At 42.9% G+C, this 16299-nt stretch overlaps 2 protein-coding genes across 16 annotated transcripts in view; one reads left to right on the top strand and one right to left on the bottom strand.

The window, feature by feature from the left end:
- zmiz1a (zinc finger, MIZ-type containing 1a) overlaps positions 1-16299 on the bottom strand; it is a 409121-nt gene that overhangs the window by 100099 nt on the left and 292723 nt on the right. The gene's annotated exons all lie outside the window — the stretch shown is intronic.
- Positions 6980-16299, top strand: part of LOC132379124 (filaggrin-2-like) — a 12988-nt gene continuing 3668 nt past the window's right edge. Inside the window, exons 1-2 of the mRNA XM_059946734.1 lie at positions 6980-7022; positions 14135-16299. The exon at positions 14135-16299 is cut by the window's right edge and continues 3668 nt beyond it. The gene's annotated coding sequence lies outside the window, so the exon portion shown is untranslated. The remainder of the gene's footprint in view (positions 7023-14134) is intronic.

Below are 16299 nucleotides of genomic sequence, written 5' to 3'. Positions count from 1 at the left end.
TTTGAATATCTCAGAAACTGCTGATCTCCTAGGATTTTCACACAACATCCATTGGGGAGGGGGAGGGGCATTGCTGAGACACAAAGCTGTCTTGCTGTTGTGTGTCTTCGTTGTGGAAGAGGTGGGGAATGGTCTCATCCCAATGAAGGGTCTAGGCCCAAAACACTTATTCCTTATTGGAGAGGCTTATTCCTCTCCAAAGATGTTGCCTGACCTGCTGAGTTCCTCCACCATTTTTAAAGTTCAAAGTTCAAAGTAAATTTTATTATCAAAATATGTTTATGTTACCACATACAGCCCTGAGATTCATTTTCCTGCAAGCATACTCAGCAAATCTATAGAATAGTAACTATAGCAAGATCAATGAAAGATCAACTAGAGTACAGAAGACAACAGTCAAATGCAAATATAAATAAATGGCAATAAATAACGAGAACATGAAATAATGAGATAAAGGGACCTAAATGAGATCATTGATTGTGGCAACATCTCAATGATGGGGCAACTGAGTGTAGTTCAAGGGTGAAGAGACAATTTTGGACGAGGTTGGAGGCGACATCGGATGCATGGCAGCGATGCTTCACTATCAGATGAACTCATCGCCTTCAATGCACACTTTGAAAGGGAGAACACAACTACAGCTGTGAAGATCCCTGCTGCACCTGTTGACCTGTGATCTCCGTCTCAGAGGCTGATGTTAGGCTGTTTTTAAAGAAAGTGAATCCTCACAAGGTGGAAGGTCCTGGTGGAGTACCTGGTGTGGCTCTGAAAACCTGTGCCAACCAAATAGCAGGAGTACTCAAGGACATTTTCAACCTCTCACTGCAACAGGTGGAAGTTCCCACTTGCTTCAAAAAGAAACAATTATACCAGTGCTTAAGAAGAATAATGTGGACTGCCTTAATGTCTATCACCTGGTAGCACTCACATCGACAGCGATGAAATGCTTTGAGAGGTTTGTCATGACTAAAATGAACTCCTGCCTCAGCAAGGACCTGGACCCACTGCAACTTGCCAATCACCACAAAAGGTCAACGGCAGACGCAATCTCAACGGCTCTCCACATGGCTTTAGACCACCTGGACAACACAAGCACCTACATCAGGATGCTGTTCATCGACTATAGCTCAGCATTTAATACCATCATTCCCCCAGTCCTGATTGAGAAGTTGCAGAACCTGGACCCCTGTACCCCCTCTGCAATTGGATCCTCGACTTCCTAACCGGAAGACCCCATCTTTGCAGATTGGTGATAACATAGCCTCCTCGTTGACACTGGCACACTTCAGGGATGTGTGCTTAGCCCACTGCTCTTCTCTCTATATACACATGACTGTGTGGCTAGGTATAGCTTAAATACCATTTATAAATTTGCTGATGATACAACCATTGTTGATAGAATCTCAGGTGGTGAAAGAAGGGTGTACCAGAGTGAGATATGCCAACTAGTGGAATGGTGCCACAGCAACAACCTGGCACTCAACATCAGTAAGATGAAAGAGCTGATTGTGGAGTTCAGGAAGAGTAAGATGAAGGAACACATACCAATCCTCATAGAGGGATCTGAAGTGGAGAGAGTGAACAGTTTCAAGTTCCTGAGTGTCAAGATCTCTGAGGATCTAACCTGGTCCCAACATATTGATGTAGATATAAAGAAGGCAAGACAGCGGCTATACTTCATTAGGAGTTTGAAGAGATTTGGCATGTCAACAAATACACTCAAAAACTTCTATAGTTGTACCATGGAGAGCATTCTGACAGGCTGCATCACTGACTGGCATGGAGGGGCTACTGCACAGGACTAAAAGAAGCTGCAGAAGGTTGTAAATCTAGTCAGCTCCATCTTGGGTACTAGCCTACAAAGTACCCAGGACATCTTCAGGGAGTGGTGTCTCAGAAAGGCAATGTCCATTATTAAGGACCTCCAGCACCCAGGGCATGCCCTTTTCTCACTGTGACCATCAGGTAGGAGATATAGAAGCCTGAAGGCACACACTCAGCGATTCAGGAACAGCTTCTTCCCTTCTGCCATTCGATTCCTAAATGGACATTGAATGTTTGGACACTACTTCACTTTTTTTTAATACTCCGTATTTCTATTTTTGAACTTGATTACAATCTATTCAATATATGTATACTGTAATTGATTTCCTTATTTACTATTATTATTTTTTTCTCTCTCTGCTATATTATGTTTTGCATTGATCTGCTGCTGCTAAGTTAACAAATTTCACGTCACATGCCTGGGATAATAAATCTGATTCTGATCTTGAATCTTGAAGCTACTACTGCAGCTGGTACCGAAAAGTGGTCACTGAGTGTACTGACATAATGACACAATGATGATGGACCATTCTCGTGTACAATACGTTAAGCCAAAAGAAAACCAGAATTGCAATCTAAGCTTTGGACCCCTTATCTAAGAAAGGATGTGATGACATTGGGGTGTGTTCAGTGAAGGTTCATGAGAGTGATCCTGGCAATGAAAGGGTTAATATATGAGACGAGTTTGATGGCTCTGAGCATGAACTCACTGGAGTTTAGAGGAATGGGGGGGGCGGGGGGTTCTCATTGAAACCTATCTAGTATTGAAAGGCCTAGATGGAGTGGATGTGGAGAGGATGTTTCCTTATAGAGGGGGAGTCTGGGACCAGAGGGCACAGCCTCAGAATGTAAGGATATCCCTTTAGAACAGAGATTAGGAGGAATTTCTTTAGCCAGAGGGAGAAGAATCTATGGAATTCATTGCTATAGGTGGCTGTGGAGGCCGTCCAGAGGTACATTTAAAGCAGTGTTTCTTGCTAAATAGATACCAATGTTAAGGGGCGAAGGCAGAAAAGAAACAGATCAGCTGTGAATGAAAGGTGGAGTGGAGCCCAACGGCTGATTAGCCTAATTCTGCTCTTATGTCTTATGATCCATATTTTGAAATATTTCAAACTTTGCTTAGAGAACTATCATATTTTACAAAATTATACTTGTAACTTAAACATACTATTTTCTGAGAAACAGTTCAGGCTGGACTGCAGGATGCTGTACTGGGCTGCTACTTCTGGAGGCTAGGAAATGCACAACAATAAACCCGCAAAGCAGTAACTGGCTTGTTGTTTCATTTGCTCCAATGAAATTTTATGCCAATGAGGTAACTATGTTCCCATGGAAACATGCTAATATGGTGGTGGAGGAAAGGAACTTCACCCAACTTTGTGACTGAACTCTGTGAACTAAAGCAAGTCCTTTTTCACAGATGCTGCCTGACCTGCTAAATTATTGACATTTCCATTTAGTTATTTATTTACAGATACAGTGTGGAACAGGCCTTCTGGCCCAATGAGCCATACTGCCCAGCAACCCACCGATTTAACCCAAGCCTAATCACTCGATTTCCAGGATTAGCAGAACCTCTTGTATTTATAAAACAGTCTCTGTCTGTTTTTATAGTACATCAGAATCAGAATCAGAATCAGACTTTAATCGTCAAGTACCTGTGCACATACAAGGAATTTATTTCCGGCAGATGTTGTCTCTCTGCTCATAACAGAATAATGAGAAATATAAATGAAAATATAGATTATACATACAGGTAGTACAATCCAAGTAATAGTTAGCCGACTGTTAACCGGCAGTTAACTGTTCAGCAAAGTGACCGCAGTAGGGAAAAAACTTCTCCAGTGCCTATTAGTCTTAGTCTGGAGGGATCTGAAGTGCCTACCAGATGGAAGCATTTCAAACAGAACTTTTCTGCACAGTACAGGCCCTTTGGCTCACAATATTGTGCCAACCTGTTAACCTATTCTAAAATCAACCTAACCCTTTCCTCTTACATAACCCTCTGCTTTTCTTTCACCCAGGTGCCTACCCTAATGCACAGGAAGCCACTGTACTCTCATTCACCACGACCAATACTATATCATATCCCTCATTCTGAATATAATTGTATGCATTTGAAAGAGTTAGATAGAGCTCTTAAAGATAGCGGAGTCAAGGGACATGGGGAGAAGGCAGGAACGGGGTACTGATTGTGGATGATCAGCCGTGATCACATTGAATGGCAGTACTGGCTCGAAGGGTCGAATGGCCTACTCCTGCACCTACTGTCTATTGAAAAAAGGAACAAGATGACCGAGGTGGAGACTGTCTGAATGGTGATCCTATATGAGTCTGAGTTCAGTTTTCCTGTCATCATATTTACCCCGGTTAGGTACAGAACCAACTCTCTAATAGATGCAAGGGATAGGGCAAAAGGTTAAGATGATATAGTAATCCCTTGATTTATGATCTAATGCCATTGGCACTTTGGGTTACAGGTGGCCCCCTTTTTTCGAACGTTCATTTTACGACACCTCGCTGTTATGAAAGACCTACATTAGTTACCTGTTTTCGCTAACAGTAGGTGTTTTCACTGTTACAAGAAAAAGCAGCGAGCATCCCAAGCAGTCAAGCTCCTCCCCCAGAAATGCATTCTAGCCGCCATTGCTTAAACATGTGCCTGTGAGCATCTGTGTTTGTATTTTGGCCGTCCATTAGCAAGATGAGTTCTAAGGTATCGGAAAAGCCTAAAAGAGCTTGTAAAGGTGTTACACTTGGCGTAAAACTAGACATAGTTAAGTGTTTTGATCATGGTGAACGAAGTAAGGACATTGTCTGCGCGTTGAACCATTTGCACTATTTATACACAAAGAGAAAGAATCTTGAAAGCTGCCAATGATTGGTTCTGCTCATAGCAAAGTGGTCTCTCTTAGTTGGCATCCAATAATGGATAAAATGGAAAATCTATTGCTTGCGTGGATTGATGGGTGTACAAAGCGTGGTGTTCCGTTAAGTTATCTTATAATTAAGGAGAAATCAGTCAGTCTTTTTAATAAGCTGAAACAGAAAGCACTGGACGATGGTGATGAAAGTGGAATTTCAAGGTAGTCATGGGTGGTCTGATCGGTTTCTAAGGCGAGGGCAGCTTCATAGCTTAAAGTTCACTGGAGAGAGTGCTTCAGCTGATACTGAAGAAGCTGAAAAGTTCCCAGCAGAACTGAAGAAAATAATTAAAAAGGTGGTTATTTGTATAAGCAAGTGTTTAACTGTGACAAAACTGCAATTTATTAGAAAAAATTGCCAAGCATCCCAACCTCCGATGACTCAGCCTAACACACCGTCATCAGAGCTCGCTGTCTTCCCGATTCCGGTAAGTGAAACTACACTGTACCTACATTATTTCTACTTTATATACGCTGTGTATTTTTATGTGTTATTTGGTATCAATTGGCAGCTTCACAAAGGTTACTGGAGAGACAGCTTCCGCCACGTAGTGAGATTATCCGCTATGCTAGACAGTGCTGCAATGATTGCAGAAAAGTATTTCTACTTTATATAGGCTGTGCATTTATCGTATCATTCCTGCCTTTACTATATGTTACTGTTATTTTAGGTTTTATGTGTTATTTGGCATGATTTTGTAGGTTATTTTTGGGTCTGGGAATGCTCACAAATTTTTCCCATATAAATACTGTAAATGGTAATTGTTTCTTCACTTTATGACATTCCGGCTTATGAACCGTTTCATAGGAACGCTCTACCTTTGGATAGCGGGGGAAGCCTGTATATCTGTTTGAAGTACAACGTTACTTTACACTCTAACAAATGATACATTACCAAAGCAAGCAAAATACACTCTCTGCATGTCTTAATTATGAAATTTTGTTGAATTAAATGCTTTTCAATGCTGGGGTTGGGTTCAGATTTAGGTCTGATTTGGTTGTTTGCAGATCAGCTGTGGACTGGGTTCAAACTGGGTGTGGACTGGGTTCAGATCGGGTGTGGACTGGGTTCAGATTGGGTTTGGAATGGACATTGTTTGCTTGATGGACTACAGATCATGGTCTCTTTGGAGGCTTTGCTTTTGCTTGCACGGTGAGGGCTGATGCTTTTGCTGAGGAAGGTGTGGGGAAGGGAAGGAGCAGGGTTGACCCTTGCTGCTGATTGTGCATGAGGGGAGGGGTGTTTTGGAGTTCTAATGTTCTTCTGTCGCTCATGCTTTGAGGATTTTCTTCTGTTTCGTGGATGTCTGAGAAGAGTAAGAATTTCAGGTTGTACATTGTATCTATTTCTGATATTAAATTGAACCAATGAACCAGACAAAAAGAATCAAAGCAGACTTGATGGTCGTGTGTGGGAGAGAATTGAATGCAGTGGTACAGAGGTATAAAGAAGGGGAACAGAACTAATGGGATTGCTGCCAGTGAGCCAGCACAGATACAGTGGGCCAAAGGTCCTCCAGTTTGGCTGTAGTAATGACTTGAAGAACTATAATAATTAAATGAAGACAGAAAATGCTTGAAATGCTCGGCAGGTCAGGTGGCATGTGTGGAGCGAGAAGCAATGCTAAACCAACAGAGCAGTCTGGAGAGGTTGGAGTTCCTTCCTGCTGAGAGTTTCCTGTTTAGAACTGAAATCAATTGTGGCATAGAGTAAACTTGTTCAAACCCTTCAGGCTAAAGAGTGTGACGTGGAGTTTATTAACTTGACACTTCACACATTAACATTATGCATGTCATACTTTGAGCAAAGTGTGTAAAATGTCACAAAGTCACTTTTAGATTGGGCTTGAATTAGCCTTGAAGTGTGGAGAAGGAACTGGGTGGTGGGAAAGTTGGTCATTCTATACATGGAAGGTGAGGGTGGTATAGTAGGTATAATTCCGAGAAGGAGTTTAAACATTGGCCTTTCCACTTAATAGCCCAATCACATCATCCGTGTTGCTTTCTCCTGTAATGGGTGGTAGCTGACACAGTCCACAGATATAGGAAAGAAACAGGCCATGTGGCCCATCACGTTTGTTCCAACGATCGTGGCTGATTTATTTGAACATCATTCTCCTCCCTCCTCCCTGTAACCTTAACCCTCTTACCAATCAAAAAGCCATTAATCTCTGCCTTAAATAAACCTGATGGAGGACCTTGACAATTCTCCTTGGCAACATATTCCACAGAATCTCTGCTGTTGCTTTGCTCACGCTTGAGCACTCCGAGGTGGGTGCTGATGCTTCTTTTGCTGGTGGAGGGAGGGGAGCTGGGGGGGGGGGGTACCTTGGGGTTCTAAGATTTGACTGTCATTCATTCTTTGGCGCACTCCTCTACTTTCGTGGACAGTTGTGAAGAAAAAGCATTTCAGTATACATTTCTCTGACATTAAATGTACCTTTGAGAATCACTAACCAGCCTCTGACAGAAAAAAATTCCTCCTCAGTTTAGTCTTAAAGGGACCTGTCTTTATACTGACGCTGTGCCTTTAGATGATAGACCCTCCTACTAATAGAAATATCCCCTTCAAGTCCACTCTCTCCAGGCCTTTCAGTATCTGGCAGGTTTCAATGAGATCCCCTCTCATCCTGGAGGAGGAAATTCTTTAACCGGTGGGGGGGGGGGGGGGGGGTGAATCTGTGGGATTTATTGCCACAGACAGCTGTAAAAGCCGAGTCATTGGGTATATTTAAAGCAGTGTTTGATAGGTTATTGATTAGTAAGGTTGTCAAAGGTTACTGAGAGAAGGCAGAAGACTGGGGTTGAGAGGGATGATAAATCAGCCATGATGGAATAGCGGAGTAGACTCGATGGCTGAATAGCCTAATTCTGCTCTTATGTCTTACGGTCTTCTCATCTGGCCCAGTAACCCAATGGATTCGCTCACTACTCTTTGAAGTTCAGAAGGAATTGAGATGTACAATATCCTTTGCAGAGCAGATGTGGAGCTCCTCAAGCTTCTTATTTAGGAAAAGGAATCACCGTCTCAAAAGAACGGGTTGATGCAGATGAGGAGAAATTTCTTCAGTCAGAGGGAAGTGACTCTTTGGAAACCTTTATGTAAGACAGCATGGTTGTGTAGGGGTTAGCGTAATGCTTTATACTACAGGCAACCCGGTTTCAATTTCTGCCACTGTCTGTAAGGAGTTTGAATGTTCTTCCTCTGATCATGTGGGCCCCTCTGGGGGCTCCAGTTTCCCCCCACAGTCCAAAGATAGGTAGGCCATTTGTAAATTGTCCCATGTTTAGGCTAAGGTTAAATCAGAGGATGCTGGGGGGAGTGGCTCAACAAATAAATAAATGGATTGCTGTGTGGGTTCAAAAGGTTTATGTATGCAGCACGGGGATAAAACTAAAAGTTTTGGATCATATGGGAATCAATGGATATTGGGTTTTTAAAGGGAAATGGAACTGAGTTAATAGTTTAGTCTGGATCTGAATGAATGATAGATGAATCATGTGAATCTTGCACACGAATCAGAGTTTATCTTGCTTAACAGATGATTTATTGGCCTGATGCATTGCTACATTGGCTAGGGAAGGAAGATCTGAGTAAAATTATCAGGAGTTCATTTTTTTAAACTTGCCTCTTAAGTGTGCAAATGCAGGACAGGGCAGTCAGCCAGTGTTGGCCAGAGTGAAGTGCCATGGTTTGAAATGGTAGGATGTCAGCTTTTGCATTTCAGCAATATGTGGTTACATAATTCAAGTGGCACGTTTGCAAACAAAAAAGGGAAGGAGAAAAAATTGTGTTTTCACTTTAGCCCTGCAAATGAGGCATAATCTTGCTCCCTTATATCTTATCTGTAAAGAAAATCTCTTTGTCTAACAGTGACAGTAGAAATGTTCAGAAGTAAAAAGCTCTTAAGTAGCAGCAGAAATTGATGAGGGTTTAAATTATTTTGCAGAAATCCCTCTGTGGCTCCTCAGTAAAAATGACTTCTGCAAATTCAGCCCTCAGAAAAGAATTTGCTGCTTAGTTCCGGCCCACTGTTGAATGAAGGAGACTAAACAGCTGTATTCAGTGACCACTTTATTAAACACTTCATGTGGCCTCTGAGAACAGTACATGTTCGTGGTCCTCTGCTGCTGTAGCCCATCTACTTGAAGGTTCAATGCATTGTGTGTTCAGAGACACTTTTCGCACACTACTCTTGTAACTGTGGTTATTTGAGCTACTGTCTCCTTCCTGTCAGCTTGAACCAGTCTGGCCATTTCCCCGATTAACAAGGCATTTTCAGTCACAGAGGTGCCGCTCTCTGGATTTTTTTGGTACCATTTTCTGTAAACTCTAGAGACTGTAGTGCAAGAAAATCCCAGGAGATCTGCACTTTCTCAGATACTTAAACCAGCCTGCCTGGGACCAACAATCATTCCATGTCAAAGATACTTAGATCACATTTCTTCCCCATCCTAATGCTTGGTCTAACCAACAACTGAAAGTCTTGGCCATATCTGCTGAGGCACCTTTTGGATGATTAAATAACTGCATTAACGAGCAGATGTACAGGTGTACCTAATAGCGTTAGCTCTTCAAAGCTTCAGTGAACAGAAGCTTCACTAGAGAAAGCAAAGGAAGGAAAAGCTCAAGATTTTTTTCTTCCCTTCCTTATAACTGCTCAGCTGGGTGGATGATGGGCAGGAGAGCACAATGCTCCTCCTGCAGGATCCCCTGACTACATCCTGTTGAAGCTTCTAACAATCAGTGTTAAGGAGTTGGAGCTGGAGGTAGATGAACTCTGGATCATTCAGGAGGCTGAGGGGGTGATAGCTAGGATATACAGAGAGGTAGTTGCACCTAAGATGCAGGACACAGGAAACTGGGTGACAGTCAGGAAGGGGAAAGGGGTAAAGGAGCCATTGCAGAGTGTTCCAGAGGCCATCCCCCTCAACACTCTGGATACAGAGGAAAGTCACAGTGGTTGGCTCTCTGGCACTGAGTCTGCCTCTGTGACTCAGACGGAAAGGGGGAAGAAGAGGCACACTGCGGTGATAGGGGATTTGTTCGTTCGGGGAACAGACATGCGGTTATGTGAGAGAGAACAAGATTCTGCTTAGGGAGTTCAGGAGTTAAAGGACGCCCAGGGTTGTGATCTAGGGATTGCTACCGTGCCTTGTGCTGGTGAGGCCAGAACTAGAAAGATTGTGCCATTTATTACTTGGCTAAGGAGTTGGTGTAGGAGGGAGAGCATAAGGTTTTTGGATCAATGGGCTCTCTTCCAGGGAAGCTGGGACCTGTACAGAAGGGACGGTTTGTACCTGAACTGGAGGGGACTAATATCCTATGGGAAGGTTTGTTAATGTGCATGGTGGGGTTTAAAGTAGAGTTGCAGGGGGGTGGGAACCAGAGTGGCAGAACAGTTAGTGGAGAGGTTGTGGAGGCAGATGTTGGTAAGACCTCAGACAAAGTTAGGAATCAAAATGTTGAGTATGATGTGACAAAATCGAAAAGGGTGAATACTGGCCAGAAGGTGGTGTAACTGAACGCACACGGTATAGGGAGTAAGGTAGATGAACTGGCAGCACAGTTACAGATTGGTAGGTATGATGTTGTAGGCCTCACGGAATCATGGTTGAAAGGTTAGAGCTGGGAGTTTAATGTCTAGGGATACACGTGTATCGAAAGGATAGGCAGAAAGGCAGAGGGGGCACCGTTGCTCTGTTGGTAAAAAAATGAAATCAAATGATTAACAAAAGGTGACATGGACTTGGAAGGTGTTGAATCATTGTGGATAGATCTAAGGATCAGCAAGGGTAAAAAAACCCTGATGAGAGTTGTACACAGACCCCCAAACAGCAGTAAGGATATGGCCTACAAGCTACAACGGCAGATAGAAAATGCATGCCAAAAGGGCAATGTTACAATAGTCATGTGGGACTTCAATATGCAGGTAGACTGGGAAAGTCAGGTCGGTGTTGGATTCCAGCAGGAAGAATTTCTGGAATGCGTACAAACCAGATTTTAGTGCAGTTTGTGGTTGAGCCCACTAGAGGATCAGCTCTTCTGGATTAAGTGTTGTGCAATGAACCAGAATTTATTAGAGAACTTAAGGTAAAAGAACCCTTAGGGGAATGATCATAATATGATAGAATTCACCCTGAAATTTGAGAAGGAGAAGCCAAAGATAGATGTATCAGTATTACAGTGGAGTAAAAGGAATTAGAGACAGGAGAAAGGAGTTGGCCAGAATCGACTGGAAAAGATTACTGGCAGGGATGGCAACAGAGCAGCAATGGCCGGGATTTCGGGAAACAATTCGGAAGGCACAGGATATATACATCTAAAAGAGGAAGAAGTATTCTCGAGGAAAGATGACCGTGGCTAACAAGAGAAGTCAAAGCCAATATAAAAGCCAAAGAGAGGGCATAGAATAGAGAAAAAATTAGTGGGAAATTGGAGGACTGGGAAGCTTTTTTAAAAAAAACATCACTAGGCAACTAAAAACATTATTAAGAAAGTAAAGATGGGTTACAAAAGTAAGCTAGCCAATAAGACCATAAAACCATAAGATATAGCAGAAGTAGGCTATTCGGCCCATTGAGTCTGCTCTGCCATTCAATCATGGGCTGATCAAGAACCTATCTATTTCTGCCTTAAATGCACCCAATGACTTGGCCTCCACAGCTGCTTGTGGCAACAAATTTTACAGATTTACCACCCTCTGACTAAGGTAATTTCTCTGCATCCCTGTTCTAAAAGGACGTTCAATAATATTAAAGAGAAAACCAGAAGTTTCTTTAGACAGATAAAGTGTAAAAGTGTGGTGAGAGTGGATATTGGACCACTGGACAGTGATACTGGAGAGTTAGTAATGAGGGACAATGAAATAGTGAATGAACTGAATAAGTATTTTGCATCAATCCTCACTGTGGAAGACACGAGGAGTCTGGTGGAAGTTCCAGGGGTCAGGTTACATGAAGTGTGTGAAGTTACCATAACTAGAGAGAAGGGTCTTGGGAAAGTGACCCGGACCAGACGGTGTACACCCCAGGGTTCTGAAAGAGGTGGCTGAAGAGATTGTGGAGGTATTAGTAATGATCTTGCAAGAATCATGAGATTCTGGAATAGTTCCAGAAGACTGGAAAATTACAGATATCACTTCACTCTTCAAGAAGGGGGAGAGGCAGAAGAAAGGAAACTATAGGCCATTTAGTCTGACCTCAGTGGTTGGGGAGATGTTGGAGTCAATTTTTAAGGATAAGGTCTCAGGGTACTTGGTGCCACATGATAAAATAGGCTGTTGTCAGCACGGTTTCCTCAAGGGAACATTTTGCCTGACAAATCTGTAGGAATTCTTTGAAGAAGTTAACAAGCAGGACAGACAAGGGAAAATCAGTTGGTGTTGTGGATTTTCAGAAGGCCTTTGAGAAGGTGCCACACATGAGCCTGTTTTACAAGCTACGAGCCCATGCTATTACAGGAAAGATTCTAGCATGGATAAAGCAGTGGCTGATTGGCAGGAGACAAAGAGTGGGAATAAAGGGGGTCTTTTCTGACTGGCTGCCAGTGACTAGTGGTGTTCCACAGGGGTCACTGTTGGAACTGATTCTTTCTGATGACAGAATTATGGCTTTGTTGCAAAATTTTTAGAGAGGCTACAGAAGGACTTAGGTTTGGAGAATGGGCAAAAAGATGGCAAATGGAATACAGTGTTAGGAAGTGTCTGGTCATGCATTTTGGTCAAAGAAATGTTTTCTAAATGGAGTGAAAATATGAAAAACTGAGGTGCAAAGGGACTTGGGAGTCCTTGTGCAGGATTCCCTAAAGGTTAATTTGCAGATTGAGACTGTGGTGAGGCAGGCAAATGTGATGTTAGCGTTCATTTCAAGAGAACTAGAATATAAAAGGATGGATGTAATGTTGAAACTTTATAATGCACTCGTGAGGCCTCACTTGGAGTATTTTTGGGCCCTTTATTTTAAAAAGGATGTGCTGAAACTGGAGAGGGCTCAAAGGAGATTCACGAAAATGACTCCAGGATTGAATGGCTAGCCATATGAAGAGCGTCTGATTGCTCTGGGCTTGTATTCACTAGAACTTAGAAGAATCAAGTCAAGTCACTTATCATTGTCATTTTGACCATAACTGCTGGTACAGTACATAGTAAAAACGAGACAACATTTTTCAGGACCATGTTGTTACATGACACAGTACAAAAACTAGACTGAACTACGTAAAAAACAACACAGAAAAAAACCTACATGTTTTGAGGAGTGACCTCATTGAAACCTATTGAGTGGTGAAAGGCCTTGATAGTGTGGATGTGGAGAGGATGTTTCCTATGATGGGAGAGTCTAAGATCAGAGGACACAGCCTCAGCATAGGTGGGTGTCCTGTTACAAAGGGGATGAGGAGGAACTTCTTTAACCAGAGGTTGGTGAGTCTGTGGAGGCCAAGTCCTTTGTGTATATTTAAGGCAGAGGCTGATAGATTCTTGATTAGTCAGGGCATGAAGAAATATGGGAAGAAGGCAGACAATTGGGGTTGAGAGAAAAATTGGATCAGCCATGATAAAATGGCAAAGCAGACTCGATGGACCAAATGGCCTAATTCTGCTCATATATATAATGGTGTTAGGGTCTAATGAAATGGCCTCTAAAACAAATCTCACACTAAAGGCCCAGAAATCCCATCAAATCCAACATTTCAAGTGTTAGGCTGCAAGGCCAAAAGAAAAGCACTGGAGTAAAGACTGCCCGATTACCAGGAAGACGCAATACAAATAGAAGTGAACTTAAACAAGAGATTCCGCTGATGCTGGAAATCCAGAATGACACACACAAAATGCAGATCAGGCAGCACATATGGAGGGGAATAAATAGTTGAGCTTTTGGGCTGGACCCTTCATCAGGAAAAGGCTAGAATAAGACGGTGGGGAAGGAGTACAGCATCAAGACTGATTGAAGGTCTTGGCCTGAAATGTCGATTGTTAATTTCCCTCCATCGATGCTGTCTGGCTGGCTGAGTTCCTCCGGTATTTTGTGCGTGTTGCTCTAGAAGTGAATTTACCACAGTTCTGTATAGAATTCCAGCCAAGCTGCTGAGCTCTGTTCTCAGGAAACTAAAGGAGACGAGGGTTCTGTGGGGCTTGTTTTGCAGTGGGGGGGGGGGGGGGGTGGGGAGGAGGGGAAGTTCAAGGGCCATAGAACTGAACCACTTTTGCATTCCACAGCATGTCACTGCATTAGAGATTTAATAGGAGACACTAGAGACAGCAGGAGCTAGAATCTGGTGCAGCACATTGGACGAACTCATGGGTCAGGCAGTATCAGTGGAGGGAAATGGAAAGCCTTCATTTTGGGTCGAGGCCTTTAACTGAACTGTTTATTTCCCTCTCCAGATGCTGCGTGACTTGCCGTGTTGCTCCAGCACTCTGTGTACTGCAGCTTATATTAAGATGGCTTCATATTCTCTCTTCCTAACTCCAGTCTCCTGCCTACAACTCTCCTCTTTCAAAGTACATTTATTATCAAAATGAGTTCAGTATACATCACCAGATGCTACCCTGAGATTCATTTTCTTGTGGGCATTCACAGTAGAACAAAGGAAGACAATGGTATCAATGAAAAACTACTTACAAAGACTGACAAGCAGCCGATGTGCAAAAGAAGACAAACCGTGAAAATACAAAAAATGCGTATTATACTAATAATAAATAAATAAATAGAGAATGACTTACAGGGTCCTTGAAAGTGAGTCTGTAGGTTATAGAATCAGTCCAGTGTTGCAGTGAGTGTTATCCACGTTGGTTCAGTCACCTGATGGGGTATTAATTGTTCCTGAACCTGGTGGTACGGGACCTAAGTAAGGCTCCTGTCCTTCCTTCCCGATGGCAGCAGCTAGAAGTAAGCATGGCCTGGGTGGTAGGGGTCCTTGATGATGGATGCTGCTTTCTTGTGGCAGCACTCCTTGTAAATGTGCTCAAAGGTGGGCGTTCTCTCAGTGCCTCTAAGGACTTTCCTATCCTTGCCTTGACTACATGACTGGCAAAGAGGAGGCAGAGATAGCTTGGTCTGTGGGGCAGAGAGGTGGCAAATGCAATTTAATGCAGAGAGTTGCAATGCTGGGTTCATTCCTGACCTCTGGTGGAAAAAGCAAGGCAAAGGAACACACGATAAATGGGAGGGTATTGAGGAGGTTGGAGGAACATTGGCACAAAGATCCTTCAAGTTAGCAGTGCAGGTAGACAAAGTATTAAACAGTAATTATTAACAGAGGATTTAGATGCTTTCTTTTAATAGCTAAGGCAGAGAATTAAAGAGCAGGGAGGTTACTTTAGGCTTGGAGGTGAAATGTAAAAGGAAAATATATAGTAAATGGCTGGATAATCAAGAGCAATGATGTATAGAGGGACTTTGGGGAGCAAGTCTATAACTTCCTGAAAGTGGCATCACACATATATAGGATGGCAAAGAATATGTAGGGAGGCATTGAAGTTTTATGGCATGCTTGCCTTCGTCAGTCATGTTGTAGTTGTATAAAAAAACATTTATACACATTTCTTTACAAGAGGGATGTGCAGAGGGGACAGCAAAGGTTGACCAGGATCCTGTTGGATAAGAGAGCATTAGCTATAAGGAGAGGTTGGACACACCTAGATTATTTTCTCTGGAGCACTGGAGGCTGAGGGGATTCCTGATAGAATTTTATAAAATTTTTGAGAAGCAGAAATGGAGTAGACTGTCTTTTTTCCCCGGATGTAAATGTCAAATTTAGATGTCAAGCGTATCTTTAAGCTGAGTTAGGAAAGTTTAAAGGAAATTTGCGAGTCAAGATTTTATCTCGAGAGTGCTAGGTCCCTGATACATGCTACCAGAGAAGGAGTGGAGACAGATAACATCAATATTTAAGATGCAACACACCAATTGCTGGAGAATCTCAGCAGATCAAGCAGCATCTGTGGAGGGGAATGAACAGTTAATGTTACGGGCCAAGACCTTTTATAAGGACAAGTAGTGTTCACGGCCTGTTTGGAAATCTGACAGCAGAGGCCATGTCCAGGGTGGCGAGGGGTCCTCAATTTTATTTATTTATTCATTTAGAGGTACATCACAGCACAGGCCCTTCCAGCCCAACGTGCTGCTCCGCCCATCAATGCACTGATTTAATCCTAGCTTAATCACAGGAAAGCTTACAATGACCGATTAACCTGTACCTCTTTGGCATGTGGGAGGAAAACGGAGCACCTGGAGGAAACTCGTGCGTACACGGGAAGAATGTACAAACTTTCTTACAGAGGACATCATAATTGAAATCTGATGCACTGAGCTGCATTAGTGTTACGCTAACCACTCTGCCACCAAGGTACCACCTTCTCGCAGCATTGCCTATTGAAGCTGTTCTTGACGGACATCTTCTGTGAATCCTGGAGCCCGGTATTAACACCATACAATGATCGCACCTAAGGTGCTCCTTGTACGTTGACTTTAAGAGCAAACAAGCATGGACAGACCAGTCAGATCATCATGGATGCTCAGCTTTTCCAAAATACCCCAGCTGGAGCAC

The sequence above is a fragment of the Hypanus sabinus genome, chromosome 21 (genome assembly GCF_030144855.1).
Source record: "Hypanus sabinus isolate sHypSab1 chromosome 21, sHypSab1.hap1, whole genome shotgun sequence".
NCBI classification, from domain to species: domain Eukaryota; kingdom Metazoa; phylum Chordata; class Chondrichthyes; order Myliobatiformes; family Dasyatidae; genus Hypanus; species Hypanus sabinus.
Note: the sequence above shows the minus strand (reverse complement) of the source record. Positions and strands in the feature narration are given on the sequence as shown.